At 43.2% G+C, this 25,022-nt stretch overlaps 1 protein-coding gene across 3 annotated transcripts in view; it reads left to right on the top strand.

Annotated features, from left to right (window-relative positions):
• Window positions 1-3,491: 3,491 nt before the first annotated feature.
• The window catches only part of nav3 (neuron navigator 3), a 256,733-nt gene continuing 235,202 nt past the window's right edge, over window positions 3,492-25,022 (top strand). For all 3 annotated transcript variants that reach the window (XM_053864128.1, XM_053864127.1, XM_053864126.1), the window contains exon 1: window positions 3,492-3,683. The gene's annotated coding sequence lies outside the window, so the exon portion shown is untranslated. The remainder of the gene's footprint in view (window positions 3,684-25,022) is intronic.

Genomic DNA, 25,022 nt, shown 5'->3' with positions numbered 1-25,022 from the left:
CACGTGTCAGACACCAGAATGATCAAGGTGTGACTGGTGTAAGAACGCCTGACTGGAAATGCCGAAAAAAAGAAGCTGTAACAGTAACATGAACTAATGACACACTCGACTGACTGGCGCTGCAGGAAATATAGAGCAATGAAGCTTTTAATACCATTGTAATGAGCTGAGAACATTTGCGATAGTGTCATCAATCAGGGCATGTTTGGTAACATTCTCTTCATGCTGAGATGTAGGGAAAAACAAAGTTGTGAAAACAGTTGAGGTCCACGTGCTGCACTCAGCTGTCTCATGTGGTGAAGACTCTTGGTTGATATCAACTGTCACGTAGGATCAGAACCAGATCCCCTAAAGACAATCGACCTGCTGGGTGCTTGTAGAAAACGTCTTCGCCGCCACAGAGGCAAATGTGCAAGCGTCCACAGTCAGTTTGCTGCATAGGGAGAGTGTGGAGGCTGCAGGGGACAGACTGAAAGACAAACTACATCCACTGAGCCTGTGCAGCAGGGCTTCTGTGAAAGCCAAAAACCCTCTTCACTGAAGTATTTCCAGCGCAGTGATGGTGTGTCTATGGTGCACGAAACCTCTTGATGGCCAACACTTAAAGCATTTACCCTTTTGGATGCAGCGGTTTCTGCCAGCAAGGCCTCACGGGACTTTCTCTCAACGTGGCAGGCCTCAGGCCCCAAACACAGACTTTCGGTCATGTGTGGTTGACTGACAGCTATTGAATCTGCATGCGCTCACCAAACCAAAAGAGCAGGTCAGACTTCAAAAGCTCTCTGCTCATCCAGAATCGTCTGAACTGTTGTTGGCTTTTGTTTCCGAGCACACCTTTGTGTTTTAATCAATTTTTTTAGTGGCCTGTTTGCGGCCAACCCTGCACCTCACCCAGGCAGACACTGGAAATAGATGCAGCTTTAATTTGACTCAGCCTACTTGAAGATTGCCGAGTACAACAATTATTATTATTATTTTAATTAGTCTAATAATACCACTTTTAAAAAAGAGTTTCGGTCCACATGGCAACATGTAATTGCGAACAAATAAATTGGGGCAGAAATAATAGCAAAATACAAAGCTTTGGAAGTACCCAGGCAGAGCGGAATAATTTTTCATAAAAGCAGACTTCAGTGGGTCTATATAAAATACATCACAGTCAGAAAAACTTTAATCGCAAGGGATTGTACATATGTTCTGTACACAACATATCACAATAAATTTAAAAGAAATACAACAAATGCAGTTCAAGAAAAGAGACCCTATATATATATATATATATTTAAAACTATAACATTTAAAACTTTGGCAGTTAGGCTAGTTGGCAGTTTTTGCAGCTCATTCACTCTTGACAAGACTTGTCGTCATCATGCCGCCAGATGGCAGTGTTTCATCTTCAGCATTCAACAGGTGCTGAACGAACATTGAAGACCAGAAAAGTCAACCAGTTGTCACCGGGGAGAAAGGTAACAGTTGGCGCCATAGTTTTGAAGTGGCTCGTTCGTTTTCATTCCTTCTTATAATAGATTAGATGATGGACAAGCAACAAGCTCGACACGTGTTTTCACAAAAATATAGTGAGTTTATTGAAGTGTTTGGACACTGCACTCTTTTGGTGTCTTTGTGTGAACATTTTGTGTTCTACACTTGAAGCTGCATTTTTCATTGACACCTGAGATGTCTTTGTTCCTATCTGATAAGCAATGATTTCACCCTGGTGACTGAAGGGTCAGTTACATTTAACACCTCTCAGCTCCCAAATTAAAAATAGAACTCAGTTTAAGTCAGAATTTTGGGAGATCAGTCGAGAACATTTTCCATCATTATGGAGTTCATAAAAATCAAAAAAGAAAAACAAACAAACAAAACAAAAAACAAAAAACAATGACCTCATGCAGGATGCCGTAGAATTGAGGTCAATTTAAGGTTAATTCAAAACGCTGTTGACTACGTTCATCTGTCTCTCAGTCTGTCCTTCGGTCTGTCAGCTTGTAAAATAAATAAAAGTTAAAAAAAGTTCCTGATGTATTTAAGTAAAATTGTCAGTTATTGGTCATGTCTTCCACTCTGTTGGATATTTCCACATCTTGTCTGGATCTCAATATTATTTTTGTCCTTTCCCCCCTGGCTTCCTTTGTGCTTTCTTCTGTTGCCGCTAAGTATGTTTCAGCTGACCAGCGTTTGTTGGACATATTGAATTAGAAACTTTAGTGTTATTTATTAATCTAAAAAACGTTTTAACACATTTTCTTTATTTATTTATTTATTTAATATCCACTTTTCGGTCGTATGAATGTCACAGATGAGGTCAAAGATAAGGGATCGGTCATTTAGAGTAATGGAAAGAAGTGAGTGCAGGCGTGATGTAAAGTTTTTAACCTTGTGGGGACTGACATAAGGTCCCCACAAGTTGGTGTGTTTGCAAAAGTTGGTCCCCACAAGAATAGCTACACAAGGATGACACAGATTTTTGTGAGGACCTCTCATTGTCATAATGCTTCCCCCAGACACACACACACACACACACCTGTGTGTTGCTGGAGTGTAGCGCTGCTGACACCTGCTGTTCGATTGCACTAATAGCTGAATATATTCATACAAGTTATACTCAATACATGTCGATCAAACCATTGCTTGAAAAAGAAAAGTTAAATGTGTTGAAATTTTGCTCTCTTGTGTTCACAAAATAGGTGTAATATTTGTTGTGATTTCCAGGCGTGTATGTCTTGGTACAGTATACTCCTGTGTTTGTTGTATGGAGGTCTGTGTTTATCACTGTGGTTTGTGCGCAAACATGTGTATTTTGGTTTGTTTTTGTCTTGTTTGGATGTAAAAACGATTTTGTTTTTGCGATTCTCTGTGTGATCGCGTTGTTGGAGGGCGTATTGGTGTTCGTGTGCGTGTGTGTTTGTGTGTATGACCTTCACTGCAAGGTGGAAAAATAAGAGGCAACATCTTTGTCAACATCAAGGTGGTTTCCACGGTAACCACGGCGCTGGGATGAATAGACTCCAACTACTGTTTCGTATTTGAATGGAAACAAATGTTCAGTGAGCCACTATGTCACTCAAGTTGTATCGGCTACATAAATGAATAAATACATTGATTAAAAAAGAGATGGCGATCTCTGCTGATGCGAACTGAAGAGATGATTTGACATTAGATTGAATGAGTTACTGAAGTTACCACCAAAGCCATTTTAAAAGTTTGTGTTATGTCACATAACTCCTCAGTTTAATAGCAGGGAGGCGAAAGACAGCGTTAATGATGATGTTCAGTTTTCCCCTCCTTCGACGGCTGTGAGAGAGAAATACTGACGCCTGCACACATTTATTCATATTTAAATCACGACTCGTAACGAATAACTGCGGTGAGTGAGAATCGCGCATCAGCGCCCTCTGGCGGTGAGAGACGCCACTGCGCTCTCCCGCTGAGCCCCGGTGTCTGCAGGCTGCTTCTCTCTCTCTTTCTCTCCGCCGAAACACGGCAGCTCTCTCCCGCACACGCTGCTCGCACGAACACGGCCGCTCCTCCGCCGTCCAGGAATACTTTAAGAACACGCTTTTAAAGAAGGCTGCGCGTCATTCTTGTAACATTCTTGTGTCAGCGGTGGCTGTTTTCAGAGGAGGGCGAGACTGGTGTGAAGGAAGAGCATCATCCCACCTTGAGCTGCATGACAGCAGGTAAGACCAACCACGAGAGTCCCTTTTACCAGACGAGGGGTTGCTGGGTTTTGAGCTTTGAGGACGAAACAAGTTCGCTGGATAGGCTTCATTTATGAGTGCACCTGCTGTGGCTACAGATAGGAACAAGCAGAGTAACTTTGTCGAGCATTGTAGGAAAAACATCATTGTCTACTGACAGAAATGAATGATCAAAACTGAAGTAGAATGATTTTAGGACATAAAATAAGGACTTTTTTCACTCAGCTTTCTGAAAAACAATGTAAAAACGGCACAACAAAACTTTAAATATTCGTGGTATATGGATATTGATGGGATCAAAATGCTATTCATTTCATCTGACAGGAAAGATTTGAGGTCTGTGAAAATGCTCATCTGTATTGTGTAAAATCGCTTTTGGGGTTCGTCATCTGCGAAGGTGACAGCCATGTATTTTTTTGGAGCAGACAGCAAAAGCACAAAAAAAGATAATGTGAAGAAAATATTCATTCTGCATCTGTTCATACGTACAGCTCAGTGGCTGGGTCTCAGACATATTCTACCCTTATGCTCACAATGAATTGTCCATCATAGCAGGGAAACCTGCTGAACCAGTGTGCAGCCTTTACAATTGTCTAAAACAGGTGTAAACAGTTGCAGTTGGATCAGTGTCCACATCAAGTCCCACGTAGTCGATAAGTCATGACCAAGTTCCTCGTAATGTGGTCAGTCACAGCAGTCGGCCCAAAAAAAGGGAAAAGCGTCCACCAGTGGTCAAGGGCTGCTGGTGTGATGGTCTGAATTAGTCAAGGTCCTTGTGCGGAACCATGTCCTGTGATGGCCTCGGAACAAGCTTCAGTTCATGAGCCATCTTTCTTTTCATGTCCACCTTTCGTTTGAGGCCATGGGACATTGTGGTGGCCTCACTGCGTTCAGATGCAGCCTATGTTGTGTTGTCTGGTTCCATCATCTGAATCAAATGCTGCACTGAGACGCAGAAAAAAATGTCTGCTTTGTCTTCATTGTCAATCGAGTTTGTTTCCTGCTTCAATGAATGAGACCATTCTTCTCTTCTCTGGTCTCCAATTTGCATCCCTTGTCTTCCATGGCCCAGTTTTCAAATTGTGGTTGAAAAAGTTGAAAATGCCGCCTGGCTAACCCACCGTTTTCGCTCCTTCCATCTTGATGATGTCAAACTTTCTCACTCTTCTATCCTGAGTGCACTAGCACTGGAGAATTACCGTCAGGGAGTGACAGTGCAACGCCTGTTTCTCCTCTTTAGATGCAAACAGAGATTGAAGTTTTTTTATTTTCCTAATCTCACAAATGCCTGGAACATCTTCAATAATAGATGCTCCGGGAGATTCACCGACTGCACCATCGATTTCTGTCTACACAAGGCAGTAAAGACTCTTCTGATAAGAAATCATATGGGGCGTATTTAGCTCGACCACAAAATCCATACTAATCATAGTAAACTCTGGAGGAGATGGAGCATTAATGCGTAATAAATCTGCAGACGAGTGAGCTGAAGAAAACATAAACCACAATCAGGTTAAAAGACTCCTTCTGAAACATGATCATCAAAATAGAACTATATATTTCTTTTACATTTTATATATCACAACTGTGTCCAACGGATATATTGCCCTTCAATGTGTGTGTGTGTGTGTGTGTGTGTGTGTGTGTGTAGATGCTGCTCGATACAAGGATCCAGCATGTAGTTGGTGACCCTGAACTTTCTCTCACTCCCACAAGATAACTATCTTCCCCTCCGGGCACCTTCCCACCTGCCAGTGCAAACGCTTACCTTAACAGCATCATCCTGTCCCCTCCTCTGCAACCGTGTACTTGATTTCCTGCAAGCTACTGGCCAAACTTCCACCTACCTCCTTTCACATCTACCTGTCCTGTAGGGCTGGGTATCGATTCTAATTTCAAGAATCGATTCGATTCCGATTCGCATGACTTAGGATTGATTATCACGATTCAATTCGATTCGATTCGATCCGATCCAATCTCGATTCAGGTTAGTATTTAAACCATTTTCTGAGCTGTTGACATAATCACATGACAAGTTACGCAACGTAGTAAAACTAGTATCATATTGACATTCAACAGGAAATTAACGAAGGATTCATAGTAAATGAATATAAAGATCCAGACACAGAAGGCCAGATGTGACTGCTCGTGGGACTGGTGCATTATTAGAAATATGACATTAAAAATTCACCCAAAAGATGCTGCTGTTTTTACTAATGCATTTTTATGTTATTATCAAAATGAAAGAAAGATATGCTCAGCCACTGAAAATGTAAACAGAGAGCTGGTTACTGACTTCCCAGCAACCTGACGGTCATTGTGCAGTATGTAAACAGTTCTCTGTGGTCTGTAGTACGTACGAGAAGAGGTCCCACTCCTCATCAATATAGTGAGTTGTCAGATTCGTGTAAGATTGCGAAGATGTCCATGTATCACTTGTAATGCCCCCCGACTGCTGACTGAAGCTTACTTTTCACGTTTTCTTCGACTGACTGGTGCATGTTTGGGATAACAGACGTTTGCGAGACACCATAGCGTAGTGAGGCTCTGTTACTTTCATTAGCCGCCTGAAGCCCTCGTTTTCAACGACGGAAGACGGGTGCATATCTTTGCAAATGAAGCCCACAATCGCTTCAGTTATTTTGACAGAGCGTGCCGAATTACCCGCTAGTGGTAAAGTTCGCTCAGTTTCATTTGTTGTGGCCCTGTGGATGTCGCGTCACGTGATTCGTGAGGGGTTGGACTTCACCCGGAGAATATGTGTTAAAACGTAAATTAATTAATCCGATCTTTGGACATACGAATCAATTTTATGGAATTGATGTACGAATCGATTCAGAATCGGAAAATCGATTTTTTAAACACAGCACTACTGTCCTGTTACCTGACTGGCAGACTGGCAATCCCAGTACCGATACAAGTAAACAAGAAAGTAAAGCTTCCTTCTATAACCTGTACAAAGCAAGCAACTTCTACAACCATGCTTTTCCCCAGCCTATGGCCTTCTCTTTCTTTTCCCCAATTGGTTAAGCTACACAACTTTGGTTTGGTAAGGTTCTTGGTTTTAAAGCTTTGGCTCAGTGTATTTTTGGCGGGAATCCATTTTATTTTTTAACATTCCAAAAAAAAATTAAAGAATAATGCTCAACTTTCAATCCGAAGTTTTTATTTAACTCATATTTGAACAGGAAATAATTTGTCGTAGATATTGGAGACAGATTCCCGTAATTCAGGGAAAACACAAGTTTGTTGTGTGTGTCACAGGTGATGTGATTCCTCTGTCCGTGTGAGGACACACTCTGTGGGGACAATTGTTCGAAGCCTGGGATTGAAAAAGCGGGTTTTTGAACCAACCCAAGTAGCACATACAGCGTCATCAATCAGTCTATGGAAACTGACTGTAAGTCTTTTAGATGTTTTAGCTGACACCTCATTGGTTAAATTGTGTGTGCTTGATTGGTGGGAACAAAAACTTGTACCGCCCCGACCCATTGAGGACTAGTTTACCCACTCCTGTCCCAAACTGAAACGATTCCTACAGTGCGAGAGCGGTTAAAGTGGGGACCACCACTGTGTTTCATTGCTCCTTGAATCACGAAATGCAATGCGCCGTCCAGTGCCAGAAACCTTCATGTGATATGGCCGGTGGTGAGGCTTCAAATGTCGACCGCTGCATCATTGACGCAAGCTTTAGTGTGCGCTTCACCTGCCAGGCTCCTCACTTGCTATACGCTTTAAAACGCTGAGGGCACATCTCTGGATCTTCCAGCTCGCTGGAGCTGTGCTGTGTTTTGCTGTGCGCTTCATGGACCATTTGGGAACACATATTAATGCAATTTTAGTTCTTGTATCGATGCACACACTAACTGGATTGAAAGTCTGATACCAAAACGGTCTGGTCCAAATATGTGTGTCATCATGCTCATGTTTCTTCCTGACCTCTAAATGTAGTCGAGCCTCCACACCAACATACCTGTCTAAGTTCCATGGCCTCCTTGCCTATTCTCAGTCCGGTGTGAAATGTAGTGTCACTGTGCCAGAGTACAATAATGATCGTACACCTGGTGACACGGTACCCAGCCCATGTCTCTCCCAACCATCAGACCTAAACACCCATCACCAGAGGTAGAGCCTAATCTTGCCACCCACCAACTTATTTACTTTATCGACCAATTTTCCAACCCTCTCCTACACCAACTTACCTAACTGTTTTTACCCAAAATCCCCCTTGTTCAAAACTTACCAGGCTGCCTGTCACGGGTCAAAGAACGTGGAGCGAAAGCCACGTGTTGAGGACGTGGAGCTGGACCTAAGTGCGAGTGGTGAAAGTTACAGCGAGGCAGGAGCAAGTTAGAAATAATATTTAATAATTACACAAACAACAGAAACTCAACAGAAAGCGTGACCGAACCGGGAGAAACTAAGCAAAAGCTGAATGTACAATGAACCGAAAATAAATTACAAAAGAGAACCGGAAACACATGGAAACTGGGAGAAACAAAACACTAAACTCAGGGCACCAGGGCAGACAAAGTAATCAAAAACAAAGCTAGCTAGCACACAGAACGAGAGACCGAACGACAGAGAGCCAATTTACCGCAGGGAGGGAGCAAAAGGAGCAATCACCGGAACTAGAAAAGACGATCACAGGGAGCAATAGAAGCGAACTTACGGGAACAAGGAAGAGAGTCACAGAAACTAGAAGAGTCCATCTGGGGGAACAATAGGAGTCGAACTCATGGAAACAAATGAGACAGTCCAAGAAACTAGAAGACACGATCTGGCACACGGTGTTGGAGTCCAGGTGCTTAATACTCAGGTGATCAGGGGATAATTGGCTCCAGCCGTGTGCCACACAAACAGGAAGGCGGGAGAAAACAAAACAGGACTCACATGACAAAATAAAAGCGGAACCATGACACTGCCTCTCTATCCACCTGTTCGCCTGGAGTGCTTTCTACTTACCCAATTGATTTCCATGGTGAATCAACATGGATATTTATTTTCCTCTATTGTCTGACGATTGAGGTTCTGTGGCATAAGGTTCTACTTCCAAATGATTGGTAGCAGGGGTCTTGGGTTGGCATTAACCCTGTCATTCATTCAAGATACAGAACTGAGGGGGATTACAGGACTTAGTTCCAGGAGAATGCTAATAACCACAGTGCTGTAAGCCTTCCTCCCATCAAGGCAGCAGGTCGCCGCCCTGATGTGTCAAGACCCGTGATGCCGCCAGATAGGTGAATGAAACTGCTGAAGGAAGCACTTTAAATCGCAGTGGAGAAGTCCTTGGTAATGTTTAATGTTGCTCTGAAGTGAAAAGCTCTGCCAGTATCTACATAGGATTATCTCGCTGGAGACTCTGCCTTTAACACTCCGTCATAAAGATTTCATTATTCCTTAACAGTCTTTCATGAGAACACGCTGCTGTGACAGAAACACGGACATGTAAAAGCTGTTATCTTAATTCACCATTAATGATGGCTTGCTGTCAGGTGCGGTGGGAGGACGGGGGGCTGTTGCAGCGATACACCGGCCTGGTTGGTGTCAGGTGTGTGAGCGTGGCTGTCAATGACTGTAGTCTCATTGCCTTTGTACTTCATTGTAGCATACGTGTCTTGTTTTTTCTCTATTCTGTGTTCTACGTTCATACGTTTGGGAAGAGGCATGGCTCAGATCAAGATCAAATTCCTCAAAAGGTCTCATGGATTAACTGACAAAGCAGCTATTTAGAACAGGTGTGACCTGTTGGACAAGTCTTAAATCTAACAGTCTCATCTAACCAGCTGAACCTTCCGGATGATATGTTACCTTACAATTCCAGCATATCAAATCCCTCAATCATAACAGTGGGTGAACGCCGGACATGATGAAGGCACAGCGGCCGTCTATAATGATTCTGTAATCAAACAGTATTGTCCTCTCGCTCGCTGAAAATCTGGCTTGTATGCGGATTCATGTGGGAGGGTGAATAATTAGATACAGCAAGGCGGCGGGAGTGGGAATGGTGGGGGGCATTTATCACCAGTCAGATATTGCACAGGTGACATGGAAGGCTACTGACGAAAGCTGAATGAACGTGTCACGATTAGTGCACAGCTCACCGTGGAGCAGCTGCAACAGATGTGGCTGTAGTTTGTCAAATTTGTAGTCAGATTATATGTGGTACATTACTTTAGTCATGATGAAATTCATTTTGTTTTGCTTTTGCTGTTTTGCTTTTGGTTTCAACATCTGGACCCGCAATGTCTAAACTAGTCCTCAAAGGGCCAGGTGGTGCGGGTTTTTGTTTCAACCGATCAAGCAACACACAGTTTAACCAATAAGGCGTGAGGTAAAACAGGCATCACCAGACTGACCATCAGCTGCTTACACTCCAGAGACACCCAATTGGTGAAAAAGGTGTCCTCTTGATGAGTTGAAACAAAAACCTGAACCCACTACGTCCCTTAGTGGAACAGTTTGCCCACCCCTGTTCTGGACACACATTTGAGATAGAACTAGTACTTGTGTCTTGTAGAAGACCGTACCTCCTACCACACAAACCTTCTTGTTGCCATGGTCTGCTGGAAAGCGTTTCATGGTGAAGACTAAGGTTGACCTTGTAGGAAGCCTCCAGAATAAAAGGTCTCTCAAGCTGAAATGAAGGAATGAATTACTGAAGAGCCCCAGTGGATGGCAGCTTGGAAAGAGAATGGTTGAGTGCTCCAGTCATCATAGGAGAATGACTGCTCCTGCACATTGTGGAAAGCCATTTATCCCAAGTGGGAGGAGACATATTACATCTCTAGCCTGGCCTGAGAACACCTGGGTATTCCCCCAAAAGAGCTGGAGGAGGACGCTTACATGAGGGGGGTATTTGCTAAGACTTGTACTGTCATTCAGTTTTCGTATGACATTGATCGTAAAGTTGGAATTGGACAGAAGACTTACAGGATGTATGATCTTGTTTGTGAGACAGTGCTTGGGCTAAAAATAAATCTTACAACTTTGCAGTTTTTGCTGAAGAACCCCCCGGGATTCCACGTGATGTAACAAAAAGATATCGAGAATATAGAAAGCAGCGTGAATCTCAATCGCGCACAAACAAATCCACCCACCCACCGTGACTACATCTGGCTTCTTTAAATAATGAGAACACTCCCGCAGCCCAGTGAGTACATTTCACAAGCAGTCACCATACATTTAAATTCCTCGCGTCTCTATTTTGCAAAACACATACGTATCTGAACGCCCCCAGCAGGAAATGATAGGAACTCATTTACATTTAACAAGGCTACCGCATCTTTTTTGTTTGTTTTTGAAGGCCTGCTGTCACCGTCATGAAAAAGACCTGAAGCTTTTGAATTTATAGCCTTCCTGCCTGTCAATCATTGTCCAGCCCATAGTTTTAATTGTATGCTGCTGTGTCTGGTGAAGGACGGAAGACAAATCCTCTCTTGGCTTCCCACTAGGTACTTATTTACATTTATAAAAAAAAGAACAAAAGAACATTTGCGGAGCTTTTTGAAGCGTTCGCTGGGCACATACAGTGTAGAAATACATCCACTTTCACACACACTCACACCTCCATACAGTTTGGAATCAGCATTTAACCTCTCAGCTTTAGGGACTGTGGGAGACAGAAGAACACAAGGCTGTGTGATCGGTGGTGAGCTCACTTCTTGTTCTATTCACAGATTCAATCTTAACCAATGTTGGCGTCAACTCTCTACAAGTACCGTACTGTATTAACTACAATGGGGCCACCAACACAGAATGAATGTTTTTCGGGTGGTAGTTGCACCCACTAGTGGCCTTGTGTTAGATGTAAAGTTGAAATGTGTAGAACTAGGTCAACAAGTGAGATGGTAACCCAAGAGAAATGGTACTGAGGTGATGCTTTTTAATATCATCAAAATCTCTCAGCTAAAACCTGTGTCGACCGTCTCTGATTCGTCGGCTGCTGGACCATGATGTAACATCTATAGGAGGCCAATTAAAGTTGGTTTTCTCGTCCATCGCGTTCAAGCGAAAGATCAACAAACAGCGAGCTCTAATGATTCAAAGCGTTTGAAATGTTCAGTGTAATGAAGGAGAGAAGCGGCTGCCTCGTGTTGTCAAACCATCCTCTTAGATCCTCAAATGTTTCATAAATTAGCTGTTAAATTAGTCGGTGTTGGAGTTCTGCGAGAACAATTGTTCTGCATTGATAACATGTCGTGTCAGCGGCGTGTTTAATGCGTCCTCGCATGGGAAAACAAAATGAGCAACGACGTGAAGCAGCAGCGATCAAAGTGACAAAGACTGAGCCATTCATCAACATCATTATGGCAGCCGTGCCACTTTTCAACAGTCACAAAATCACTTTCCTGTGAGTTGTTTAGCCTTAAATAAAGTAAAGACTGCGCAAAAGTAAGGAGTCTACAACATGCAACTGAAATCTTTTACACTTGATGTCAAAAACAGCAACAGACTAATGAATTGGAGACATGATCAATCGAGGGTAATGCTATTGTCCTTTTGGTTTCACTTCAGGGTGTTTTGAGTTTCACAATATCCTACTGCTTTGGTTTTCCTTTTACATAATTTTGGGGTGATGTGCTGAACTGGCTGTCCTGCTTTCTGTTTAGTGTCCCTGACTTTAGTTTGCCTATATTTATTTTAACTTGGGATGGGTGATAGCTTATCGTGCGCGATATACCGCCAAACACAATGTCCACGATGACAATTCTGCATCTCACAATAAATCCGATAAACACGCGGCACACCTGCTGCATTGAACCTGCACACGTGAACATGACGAGGCCGCACTCTCCAGTTTCGCAGCGTTTGACAGCCGACACCGGCGTGTGACAGTTGTGGAGTGTGTGGTGGACTTCGGTTCATGATCGTAGTTTAAAACCTTTCATAATGACATGGGGCGACTCTGATTTTCTGGATCTGTGTCTATTTTATTAGATGGAGTGGTCCTCATAGGTTGACGCAGTTGTCTGCCTTGGTTCACATCAACACATGGAGGTCTCTTGCTGCTCTGGCGCCTCAGCGAAACACCGTGGTGAAAATAGCCGTGGTAACGCTGCTCGCAGTCAGTCTTCCGGTCATGAGGATTGATCGTCACCCACTGTGGGCCATGAGAGTGTTTGGGCTCCATGCACGGTGTGTCAGGTCGAGTGTCTCTTAGAGTCTGAAAGACTGTGGTCAGGACCTTGCCAGGTCTAGTTGTGGCCTTTCCTTATTTACTGGTCAGTCTGGGGGAAAATGACTGTAAGAGCAGCCGTCAGTCACCACAGTCTCTGTGCCAGCCTTTCATGTAGACTTAAATGTTTTATCTGCGCATCACTGTCGGCGGCTCATTTATTCAGACAGTTTATGGATACAGGCAGTTAACGGCTGTCTGAGCGGTGACCTCTTTAAGTTCTTTTGCCTCATTATGACCATCACCTTTGGAAATGTGAAGCCTCAAGTGATAATTTCTGTACATAGTTACATTGGATTGCTCATTAAAAATCCCATTTTATTTCCATCAAACTGAAATAAAATTTTCTCCAGCACAATTCAGGGTTGGCCACAGAAAGCTGTCTTTCACTCCTGTCTTTAACCCCCAAACCTTTTTTTAAGATGTTTCTTAGATATTGTTGAAGGTCAAAAACTGCAAGTTGAATGCTACAATCAGACTTGTTGGTGTGTTTATCCACCGCCACACCTCACATGTCAACCAGTGTACTAGTTGGTAAGATTATCACGACACAATAGTCGTGAGTTGCAGCCCTAGTTCTGACCCATGGGCTGACCCGAGTCTTTGTGATGAACTCTTTTGATTGAGACTTGTGCACCTCTCAACGCCTCTTTTGTTGCATTGTGACGGCTTCTCTTTTTGCTCCCTCTCTCCTCTCACTTTCTCTGTTGTTGCTCACATTCAACGTTATCCTAAATAAACTTAAGGCAGTTTAACAGCTCTAGTTCTACTCTCAGTTCTACTTCAATTTACAAAGCACATCTAGACTGTGGCACGTACGGTAGTCTTCGCAGGGCTGTTTCATATTTGTGCCTCTGAGTCGTCTGTTCTGATACCTTTCTATTTTATTGAAGTGTTCCAGGACTCTCCGTCTCTGTCTAAAAGTGGATGACTTTTGTAGTGAAATTTGAGTTTGAAAGAAGCTGAACAAAAGTGGAATCATCGCATCAAGGTCACACTGCAGGCCATTAACTCCCTTCATCTCCTTGAATCCATCTGTCTTTGTGCTTTATGGTGCTTTTTCACTTAGAACATCTGTTAAGTGCAACCTTGAGCGCCACTCGAAATGCTGGCAGTTCTGAATTCAAGCGGCTTTTCACACCTAGGAGAGGTGACAGGATTTACCGTTTGAATCAACAACTGTGGACTGTAGGAGTTGGCTTGCTCGTGAAGTGCTTCACATCTGACAATATGTGCTTCAAGCATTCATGTCTTGAGGTCAATCTTGAGGGAGGATTTTGAACAGTCGAAAAATGTGGCCAGTGTCATGTCTGTCGCTCTGCATTCACGCTACTTCATGGTCTAAGCACACACAGGATCAGGTTTGGTGTCAGACGCCCAAAGCACTTGGCATGATGGGGCCAACATGGCCTCCGTCTGTGCTGAAGTCGGCACAAGGAATCCCTCTGAAGGTCCTGGGGCACGGTTCCAAGATATGATTTAGGCGAGTGTTAACTGTGTCGCCAACTAGATCAATACTGATGCTGATGTACTTCATAAATCTCTGTTTATGATGGAGCCTTGTGAAAGTAATATCATTAGGTTTTTAGTTTTTTATTGCTCCCACACACCATCTCAAGGTCCATGTAGTAAATGCATATTATCGCCACGCTTGGTGGAAGGACAGACATCTCATCCTGACTATTTATGGTATTCTGGCTGCCGATTACTTTCATATGCCTTCTCTCCTGCACTTGATGTTTAAAGACCTTTGTGACTTTTCTTTGGAAAATATTTGTTATTTTCAAGTCCCAGATGGATCGTTCAGCCTCAGTGATATTGAAGCTGCTGCAGACACTTATTACAGCCACCAGTTGTGGGTAGTGAAGTGCTCAACTGCAATTGAGTCAAAGCCTCATCTCTGATTTCTCAAGCAAATTCCGCACGTGCACTTTGCCACGTCTGAAATGGAGCAGCTCCGTCATGAGGTGCCATTATCTTTATTTGTTGACCACAATGTGCCTTGAGCTGCATTGAATAAAAAAGAAAAAAAATCTATACAGCATTAAAGCAACATCACACACTTACACAACATGATCTGTCAGAGAGCCAATAGCCTAAAGGCTGGTCATTGTCTGATAGTGATGGCAGTGTGTGTTCGTACATGTGTGTGAAAGTCTGATTGTGTCAGCAAATGGATATTCCACTCTGTGCGAGTCAAGGTTACTATTGGTGTGGAGGTTACCACAGGTCAAAATGCATTCTTTAATTGTGAGTTGTGGGTACGTGGTATATCAAATGCAGAGCTGTGACATGGGACCACATGCAGTCGTGCAACGTGCAAATCTAAAATCTGACTTTATTGTTGTCATTTTGTTGTATTTATTGACTTCATTTTCTTTTTTTTTTATTAATTGTCTTATTTAAACTGTCTATGCTGACATTGATATATATTTAGTGAATTTCAATATTGACAATATTTAAACAGAAACCAAAACTCCAAACTAAACCAGACCCCCCACCTTGCCGGTCTGATAAGTTGGGAGCAAGAATCTATCATTTTAAAACAGTTTCATATGGAGGCAACCCAAATCTCCTGGTTCAGGGTCGACTGTGCCAACGGCATCGTGCTTGTGCCACATGGTTAATCAAACGTGCTGAGGCTACATGGCAGTTATTCAGTCACGAACAGCAGCTTAACATTGAAACATAATGAGGTGAAAAGTTGATTTAAGAATCACACGTTTGTTTTGATGTCCGCCAGATGTTGTATCATATTACATCAATTTATGCTCTAGACTATAATACTTTAAGTCTTTATGCAAATATAGGTCTTGATATATTCTCTCGACAGTTCCATTAATGTAAACATGACTAAAACCTTATGCTACTCAAAACTAGGGCCTGTAGTTGAAAAAGCAGGATAATGTAATGGAATCTACGGTCGGAGATGGGGTATAGGCAGAGTCAGGAGTAACAAGAAAATGTTGCACTGTATTGTTCTGTGTGTTGGCTCTGCTAATGTTATGTATGTTATGTTGAATTTTCCCACCAATAATGGACATCTTATCTAGTCTAAAAAGTTCAGATGCTATTCATACTCTTCGTCCCATTATAGCAACAGTTGTATTGGGCATCAATCTGCAACCTCAGTGTTGCACATTTCACTTGTGTAGCAAGTATCAAACTCAAGGCCTGCGGACCCAAACTGGGAATCTTCATGAGGAACAGCGATGGCACGCATCTGATACTAGATCAGCACAGATGAGTGCCATCGCTGTTGCCCATGAATATTACCAGTTTTGCTGTTCAACAGCCTGTTTTCTAGCAAATGAAGATCATAGATGTCAACAACTATTCTGGAGAAATTGATACAGATAAAGGGATTTTGAAAGCTGGATGACCTGGTGTGTGTTTGTGCTTCAAGGGGATGCAACTGTTTATGCAATTAACTTTAAAAAGGAATTGTTTCTTAAAGAGTTATAGACAATTGAATGAATCACTCTTATCTTCGGTCAGTGGCCCAAACTGTGTTTAGCATTTTGGCTTGTCTTGTGAGTCTGAGAGCTACACCAATGAGTGACAATCAATGAAGCCTTTTGGGTAAAGTTCAAACAGTTCTGAGATCAATGCTTCAACAAGCTCGCATTGTAACTAAGGAAAACGTCTTGGTGAAATGATCAACCGTCCTGGTGTTCTTGCTGTTTTGGTTACATTGGACTGTGTGTGTCTAAGAACACTGACCTCATCAAAAAGGCATGGGGACGTTTGGTGGTCTTGGTATCTCAACAGCATGACATCAGGCAGCTATAATTTGAAGGGACTAAGGCAGAGAACTTCTTTCTCTTTCGAGGCTCAAATGATAGACATCTGTAGTTAATAGAGCTGCTGTAGTCACTTTAGTCTCATTTAAAGTCACTCTTTTGCTTGATGTTAGTCTTGGAGAATCAAAGTTGGGTAGAAACACGTGCAAATGGGCAAAACACTCAAGATATATAAGAAAAAACTTGATATCTCTCACTGTGGATCCAGACAGTGCTGGTTAAGTCTCCAGACACAAGGGCAGTCGAAAATCCAACATACAATTTGAAGCTTAAAAACCACAATCTGCTTTTTTCTCGCTGATTTTCCTCTTCATAGCCACCCATGTGACCTTGGACTCTGGTTTTCTGAGCAACAACAAAACTCAAGCTCCCGATTGGGATCATAAACTCTTCGAGGAACCCTCCAGAAACTCGCTCCAACAACGCCATTAAAACAAACACACCAGAGTCGGGTAGAGAGATGTCTGAGAGGTTTGGAACGACGACTGAATCTGAGGTTTTGGGAGGATTTTCTGAGCCCTGATGGAAGGCTGTTTACTGACGGAGTGTCCTCATTGGCAGGTTGAGACTTAATGTGATTCTGGTTCTACTAACAGCTTTGTAAGCTGGAGGGGAGTGGTCAAAGATTTTTTGTTTTTTTATGTTGAGATGCTGCTGTGAAGTACAGTACTATTTCCTTCAGGGGTCTGTGGAACACCTCTGCTCTTACTGTTGGAAGCTTGTTCATGTTCAGAGGTTTAGTTACATGTGTAATAAAAGACGCAACACAATACTAGTTTTGTGTTTTAAGCAGTTACCACAAGCTACAGTAAATTGAGCCTGGCGAACTGCTGCTCTGTTGTAGTAGTTATATGAGAGACATCATGAAGGCCAAGGGGTTCAGGACAGCACCGATGCTGGTCTCTTTGAAGTTCAAAATTATTTCTTTACAGTTGTTAAAGATTTGCTACACAAAACCATATTTGTGACATAAAGGATTTTACTGTATCTGAAAAATCTGCAATTGGACACTGTTCACTACTTGATTCCGCCTTAAATGTTTATTAAAAAATAAACTCAAACTAAATGGGAGTCATATGGAGTCTGATGCGTGATTTTTTCTATGAGGCATCGACAAATATTACGAGGAGGCAGTGGCTTTTAATCTCTTAGGGGTTCCACATATTAAATAAGCACAACAGCAAGACTCAATGTCTTCCCCCCATCTCTGCACCTCCGTGGCTGAGTCACGCTTTCTGGATGTGACGCCTGTTCCCGCTGAGCGTTGCGGGTTATTTACGGCGTGACGTGGTGGCACTGACAGATTGTCTGCAGATTACTGCAGGATGTATCCCAGGAGATGAATGGAAGCGGAGGAGTTCTGGTGTCAGACGTGAGTAGTGTGGGGAGGAGAGGTTAGAAGTGGAAGCTAGATGTCACTGCTGTTTCCAAATCGAGGCTTAATGTGAAAGAACTCCTGTCGGGTCTTTGGGTGCGTTCTTCTACACGTAATTTGCCTTGTGGTGCAACTCGCACAATTATCAGTTTTTAGCGTCATCTTACCGCAGAGATTTTTGTCATAATACAGTTGATTTTCTCACCTTTTAACTGTTATTCTTTACTGTGATTTTTTTGTACTCTTTCTTTTATTTTTAACATTTATCAAACTGATGTGAGGCCAAAGCCGAAGAAAATTTCCAATGTGGTTTCCAAGATTTAAGAAAAAATGGCATAAATTGTCGGGAACATGATTACATACATGTTTGTCAAAGAAAGTTAATGTTTAGATGTTTCAGACTTTGCTTTACAAAAAAAAAAAAAAAATTAAAACACAACTCAATTTCCCACATATAATAGGCTGATTTAGAGTGTAAACATAGATGGTTTGGTTGCACGCTCATTGCAAACTGCAGTTCTATTCTCGCTCTCCAACACTTTAAAAGAACTTTTGGATCGCACTTACAGTTGCACTGAAGCGTCAATGTGATGACAGTTGGAACCGGCCGTGCTACGTACAAAGAAATGAGAAAATAATACATGTGTTGGAAAGTCAAAATCATTTAACTTTAATCTTCTGAACTTCTCTGTTCAGTCTCCAGCCGACCTACTGGACATTGAGCTGGGGAGTCGGCGCCTTCACTGCTGAGGTGGAGGATTGCCAGATTTATCTCGGCGCTACGAGAATGGGGGGTGGGTTGCCAGAATTTCATCAGCAGTCTGATTTTTGTATTTAAATAACACATAATACTCGAATTATCGATTAAAGGGAAAGCCATCATTCAGACTCGGTTACGCAGTGTTTGATCGCACCACACACACCACTCGGCTTCATGACTTCGCCACCGGAGCCAAATCTCTCTCATGTATAATTTTTCATTTTCCCATATTAGGATTTTTTAATTATATTTGATGATATACATTTCTGATGTGTATCTCACAATTCCCCCGTTTCATATACATAGGTTTCTTTTCAGTTCTTTTATATTCTTAGATTATATATTTATATATTTTGTCAAATTTTTTCTGATTTATCTGATTGCATGTTTCACAGTAGTGAAACTAAAATGAACTGTCAGGTGCATCAGAAGCTCTGATAAATGACCACACTTTCCCCCTGTTGGACACTTGTCTGTGCCACCACTTGCAGGGTCAGAGGTCGGCAACCAGCAGGAGTTTGAGTGTCTCCTGCGGTGAGAGCGTGTTGATCAGTCGGCTTCCAGCTGAGAGGAGCGTCGAAATTACCATTGATCCAAAACGGACCAGCGTGTTTTTCATGGTGGTCCCAGCATGGATTGATGGAGCCGAACGAAGGGGAGGGAAATGGGCAAAGACCAGATAGAGGACACATTGTGAGGGCGGAGTGTGGTGGAGACCCAGGAGCTGAAGTCAGTAATATAATAATATGCAATTTTCTTTTTTTTTTTTTACAATAAACAAAACATTCAAGTGGATGTGGTGCAGTTACTCCCAGTGATGTCCAAGTCAATGTCCAAGTATCCAAAACAAGTCCACAGAGAGACCACAGAATGATAACCAGTACAAAAAGACAGCAGAAAATCTGGCATAAACACAAATAAGGTGTGAATTAGCTCATTATTTTAACATTTTCAAATAGTTTTCTGAACAAACTGAGGACTGGCACTTGCTCCCGAAAATGGGTGAGTGACACAAGAGCTGTCATCAGATGTCTTGGGTGCAGCTTCTGAATATGCCCAGCACAGTCAAGTGTCGGGTGACGTGCAAGAAGTGAAACGGTGACGCGAGTTCACAGACAGTATTGAGTTTTAACTGAAAAGCTACGATTCTTGCATCAGTCTGGTCAGCCAAACCTGATTCCGCTGACATAAATGATTGTTAAGGGCCACACTGGGAGCAGCAAAGGTCTTGATGTGACCCGGGTCTGAGCCATGGCGCTAATTGGATTGGCATCTCTCAAGTGGGAGAATATGTCAAACAAGAGAGATGTGAACAGTGGCCTTGTTTGATCCTCTTTTCTCCTCCTCCATCGTCCGCTGAGGTTTGCTCCCACTTGCTCAAGCTTAGACCTCTAATCTCCGCTGCAATCTGTCCTTTGTCTTTCACCCTCAACCAATTCCTGAGAGAACAACTCTCTCTTCACTTGAAGTCCAAATCTCTTCCACTTGACGCTTCCCCAGTCGTCTTTTATGGCTCTCTGGATGGCTGTAAAGACTCAGGCCACGCCTTGCTCACATTCACCAACAGGAGAAGGTCGTGTCAGCGCGTTTGGATGGATGCGGCTGGCTGCTTGCATGATAACAAACATCAGTCCCCTGGGACACTGGGACAGCAGTAACATGATTTTGCTGAAGCGACAAGAGTTTGGATGCAGTGATTGATTTGTTGCTTTTAATATCTATTGAACACCGGAACACCATACTTCTGAATATTGTGAATCACACTGTAAAATGTATGCTTGTTCATATATTATTATTATTAAGCAGATGCATTTTATTTTGAAATAAAATGTCAAATGCCGATTCTTAATTTGATCTCACTCAGGTCAAATGAAACAAAGCGTGGTCCTGGATTAGCCTGAATGGGGAAACCCCTAGTCACGCTCATGTGCAGCTGTAAGATAAAGCTTCCGGCTGGTGCAGGGGGGGCATCAGATACAGTTTGCTGTCTCACCGCATTTTAGGTGTCCCATTTGGTGCGTGGCAGCCGCAGCATCTGCCCTGCGGGAGGAAACATGGAGCTAAATCTTTGAGCCTGGAAACGTTGGTGGGGGGTGGGAGTCTGACTATTGAGCGATTACAAGGTTTGGTGAGGGGGCAGCAGGGGGGTCTCTTGCTGCCTCTTCAGAGGCTCTTATCAGATAGAAACAGGGGGCTTCAAGTGTGAGATTAGATGAAGCTCACTGCCCCCGGCTCCTAATCTGTCCAGTTAAAGTGTCCTGGAAACTAAATGCTTCTGAGATAGCGTGGAGTGGCTCCGATGTTGAGACCAGGAGAGACCTTGTCACATTGAAGTGTCAGAGTGTGTGATCCTTTTGGCTTGGGTTTCGACTGCTTTATGAGAGACAATGTGAGGTTAGTCTTCACTCACACCTTGGACAGCTCCGACAATGTCTTGCACTTACATTCTCAGTCTACAGACAGTTTTAAGTTGTATTGTTGGGAGTTTGAGAGTGGCCCATGGGAAACCCACGCAAGCACGTACAAATACAGAACGTGGTGCAATTTTAAGATCCACACTGCCCCTCACCGCTGAGTCAGCTGTATGTTTAACGGTTCTGCTCTTGATATCTTCCCCCAGGATAAAACAACAACCACATTATTTGTACAGTATAATTAGCAAATAGTTTAACCCCCCGTGAGTGCTGCTGGTGTGTTCAGCGGCTCATCCAAGTGTTTCTGCCTCCATCTCTAATCCACTTCTCTATGGCACTGCCAGGGCTCTGTTAATTGCGGGGCAGGGTAATTGTTTGTGTACCGCAGGAAGCACGACCTGACAACAGAGAGGGGCTGGAAGCCAGTGACGGAGAGGACGAGTCATTTTTGTTGTGGCGACCTTGGAGGAAATCAGAGCGTCAGAAGGCGTTAATCGTGACAGCCTGTGATGTTCTCAGTTCGGCACTGAGGTTTTATGTAACACAACAGACTCCAGAGCAAAGGTGTTGTTGAGTGAGTAAACAGACACTGTGGCTGTTTGTTTGTTGATCATGAAAGTTGTTTGAAAAGAGATAAGGAGCAACTCCCTTTGCAGCCTCCACACTATACGGTGGGCGGTTCGACTGCTTTGAAAACTTTTATCCCCAAATCGTGCTTTTTCTTCTCTGATGAACGGGTGCAGTCAAGAAGCATCGTCTCTTTCAAGTTTCCTGTCGACTAAGGACTCTGGGAGAAAGACAATTGTGTATAACATTTGTTGGCTTTTGTCAGACAAAACTGTGAGATTTTTAGAGGTGGATGCGCAAAATAACTTGTTTTGCAGTGTTCTCCTTGGGGACTTGCTGGTGAGAGAGCAGCTCAGTGGTCAGTTGATGCTTACCGGTTTCATCTTCTGCTTCATTTGGCCGCTCCTGGTGACAGCACTGGCTGACTGATGTCTTAATCTAGGTGGACAAGGAGTTGGGCTCCCAGGTTTTTCCTCATAGTCCGACTGTTGTGATCAGCTCTGGAGATAAGGGACTGCAGCCTTGATGCCTGTCCCCTGCACCCATCTCTGAAGCAGTGGTCTGAAGAAGTCTTGTAGTCTTCTTGTTGAATGGCCCCATTGAAACAATCCCTTTTAGTTGACAGCATCAATATGATCTGACACATCACACATCACTCATTTACTCCATTGAGTCCACTCCTTGTTCTTCGTTGTCTGGAGACAAATTCTCTGCTTGAATTTTGCTGGAGTGCTTCTGAGCTCCACCCAGAGGGCTTCTGAAGATGAACATTCAGGGTACACACTTAAATCAGAAGTATGCATAGCAGACAAAACTGTGATATTGCATCAATGTCGACTCCCCTCATTTGAATAAATGTCTGTTAGTGAAGAAGTCTGTCATCCATGCCAAAGTGATGTTGTCCAACATAGACTAGAAGGTGTAGTGTTCCTCTCAGTGTGGTGTTCTCTACCTCCAACAGGCATGATGCCACTTCGTGGTGTGTTGTGATGATGCCAGCAATACCGAAGAACATAGACTAGAAGGTGTGGTGTTCCTCTCAGTGTGGTGTTTCTCTACCTTCAACAGGCATGTTGCCGCTTCGTGGTGTGTTGTGATGATGCCAGCGATACCGTAACCATTGGTGAAAGCTGAGTTGTTGCTTCTCCACCTCCTGTGGGATTGTGTCGGTGGGCAGTCTTTTTTTATTCCTGCGAGCCATTGTTCCGCTGATCCAATAGTGTTAACGGCAGTTGTCCAGACAGCATTTTTGGTTTGTTTCAGTCTCTCCTAACGTCGGAGAAATCAATGTGCTCCGCCCTCTTTTCCATGATTTGATAAGAGGAAAGAAAATCTACTGACGGATTCTTAAAACTATTGTTGCTACCATATATGGTCATTTGGAGTTGTATCTGAAAGCAAAGAATATGATCCATGCACGATGGTCACAGGTGGGATTTGTCTTTATAGGTTAGAACATCTTGTACACGTGGTTGATAAATGAGGCCCCTGGTCTATATTGTGAATAATATGAAGGGGTTCTCAGCTCTGTTTGTGGCCAGCAGCAACATGTTCTCTCTTTTAACCCTGATGGTGGACCAGTGTGAATTTTGGCAAATTATTCCAAAGCACTGGGAGCGAAGGAGTTTCTAAAGCGTGTTTCCATGGCAACAGTCATTTCCCCCTTCTCTGCAGGTGATTATTCTGTAGTGGTCCACCTCGCTGTGGTCGGGCTTCGGCTGAGGAGGGGGCTGATTTCTGTGTTCTGTGTTCGTACATGCGCTGTGGCTTAACTTCTGTAAGAAAAACAGGAACCAGGTGAATAAAAGCACAGAACATATGAATGCTTTTACCAGATAAAATTGCTTCATTGCTTGAGAAAAGGTCAAATTGATTTGACTTTTTTTTTCCAATTCTATCAACCTTGTTATGCTCTTAAATGTATCGTGCATCCTTCTAACAGCCCTTAAGAATGAATAGATGCTTTTTTGCAATTAGAAAACTTTCCCAACAAGCTGATGGTGTAAAGAAGTACTCGGGGTACATTTGTCGCAATCACGCTGCTCTCTATAATGTATTAGGCTTGGCCCGCCGCCTCTAGGAGTCGGCAAGCGATTGTTGCTTTGCGTATCCATTCATCATGGCGAGGACTGTCACTGCCTGTTTATTGTGGCTCTCTACTTCCTGCGTGACGGCGCTTGGCTGCTTACACACTCATTACGCCAAGGAGCCATTCATCATTTGGGATATTTTTAAATAGAGCAAGCTTGCAAGAGGGTTAATTGTGTTGTTGTTTCGTTTTTCCGCTGCAGACAGGTAATTGTCAAGCATGAATGTAGTTTATGTGGAGTGCTGGAGGGTCTCTGAAGTAGGCCAGCTTTAATTGGAGGAGCCTCTTTTCTGGGTATCAGTCAAAATAAAGGCGACCTTGCTGTGACTGAGTCTGTGTGTTTTGGCTATCGGATTAGGACAGGGCTTTGTACTTTAGTCATCTGTAACAGTTGCTCCAGCAAGTAAGGTGACTGGCAGCACTTCAGCATTAACCTAACCCTGACCATATCAGGGCCGCTGTCGTGGACCGTGACCCAGAGAGCCATTGAGCTTCATCTGGTATTGTCTCTGGCAGTAACATTTCAGCCTGCCTCCAATCCAAGTTGTCCTCACTTGGTCTGTCTTTCCACATGTGCGGTCGGAATGTGCGACTTGAGTTCTGCGAGCGACAGACTTCAGTCATGTTTTTTTCAGGATTTTTCCTAACATGGCGAAGACCATCCTTTTCATGTCCACCACCATGATTCGTTATGTTTCATCCATTTTTTTTGTTTCCACTCTATTTCAATACGTTCATCTTTAAAAAGAGACCCTCTACGATAGTTTACATGTGGCAGAAACCCTTAGTTGAGTGTGCTAGGAATACAAATTTGATTTAAACCTTTGGCTTTGACAGCTGACAGCTACTACTGTTGCAGTAAGGAATGGAATCTGGAGTATAAGTAACATTGCCAACGGGCCATTAATGATGTTGTGGACAAGGTATAAATATGTGATGTCTTTAATATGGCTTGACTGTGCAACAGAATAAATAACTTGATCCCCTGCGCAAGGTTCAGGGCACTCGCCACTTGACTTCTGTATTTGGCGGCTAGTTGGAGTGAACTCCAACCTTGGATTTAAGTGTCGAACTAGTCCTTCAGCTGCCTGTTTAGGTTCTAGGGGAGGCAGGATGTTGATTTACACGTAGG

This window comes from Synchiropus splendidus, chromosome 4 (genome assembly GCF_027744825.2).
Source record: "Synchiropus splendidus isolate RoL2022-P1 chromosome 4, RoL_Sspl_1.0, whole genome shotgun sequence".
NCBI classification, from domain to species: Eukaryota; Metazoa; Chordata; class Actinopteri; order Syngnathiformes; family Callionymidae; genus Synchiropus; species Synchiropus splendidus.
This window is presented reverse-complemented; position numbering and strand designations above follow the sequence as displayed.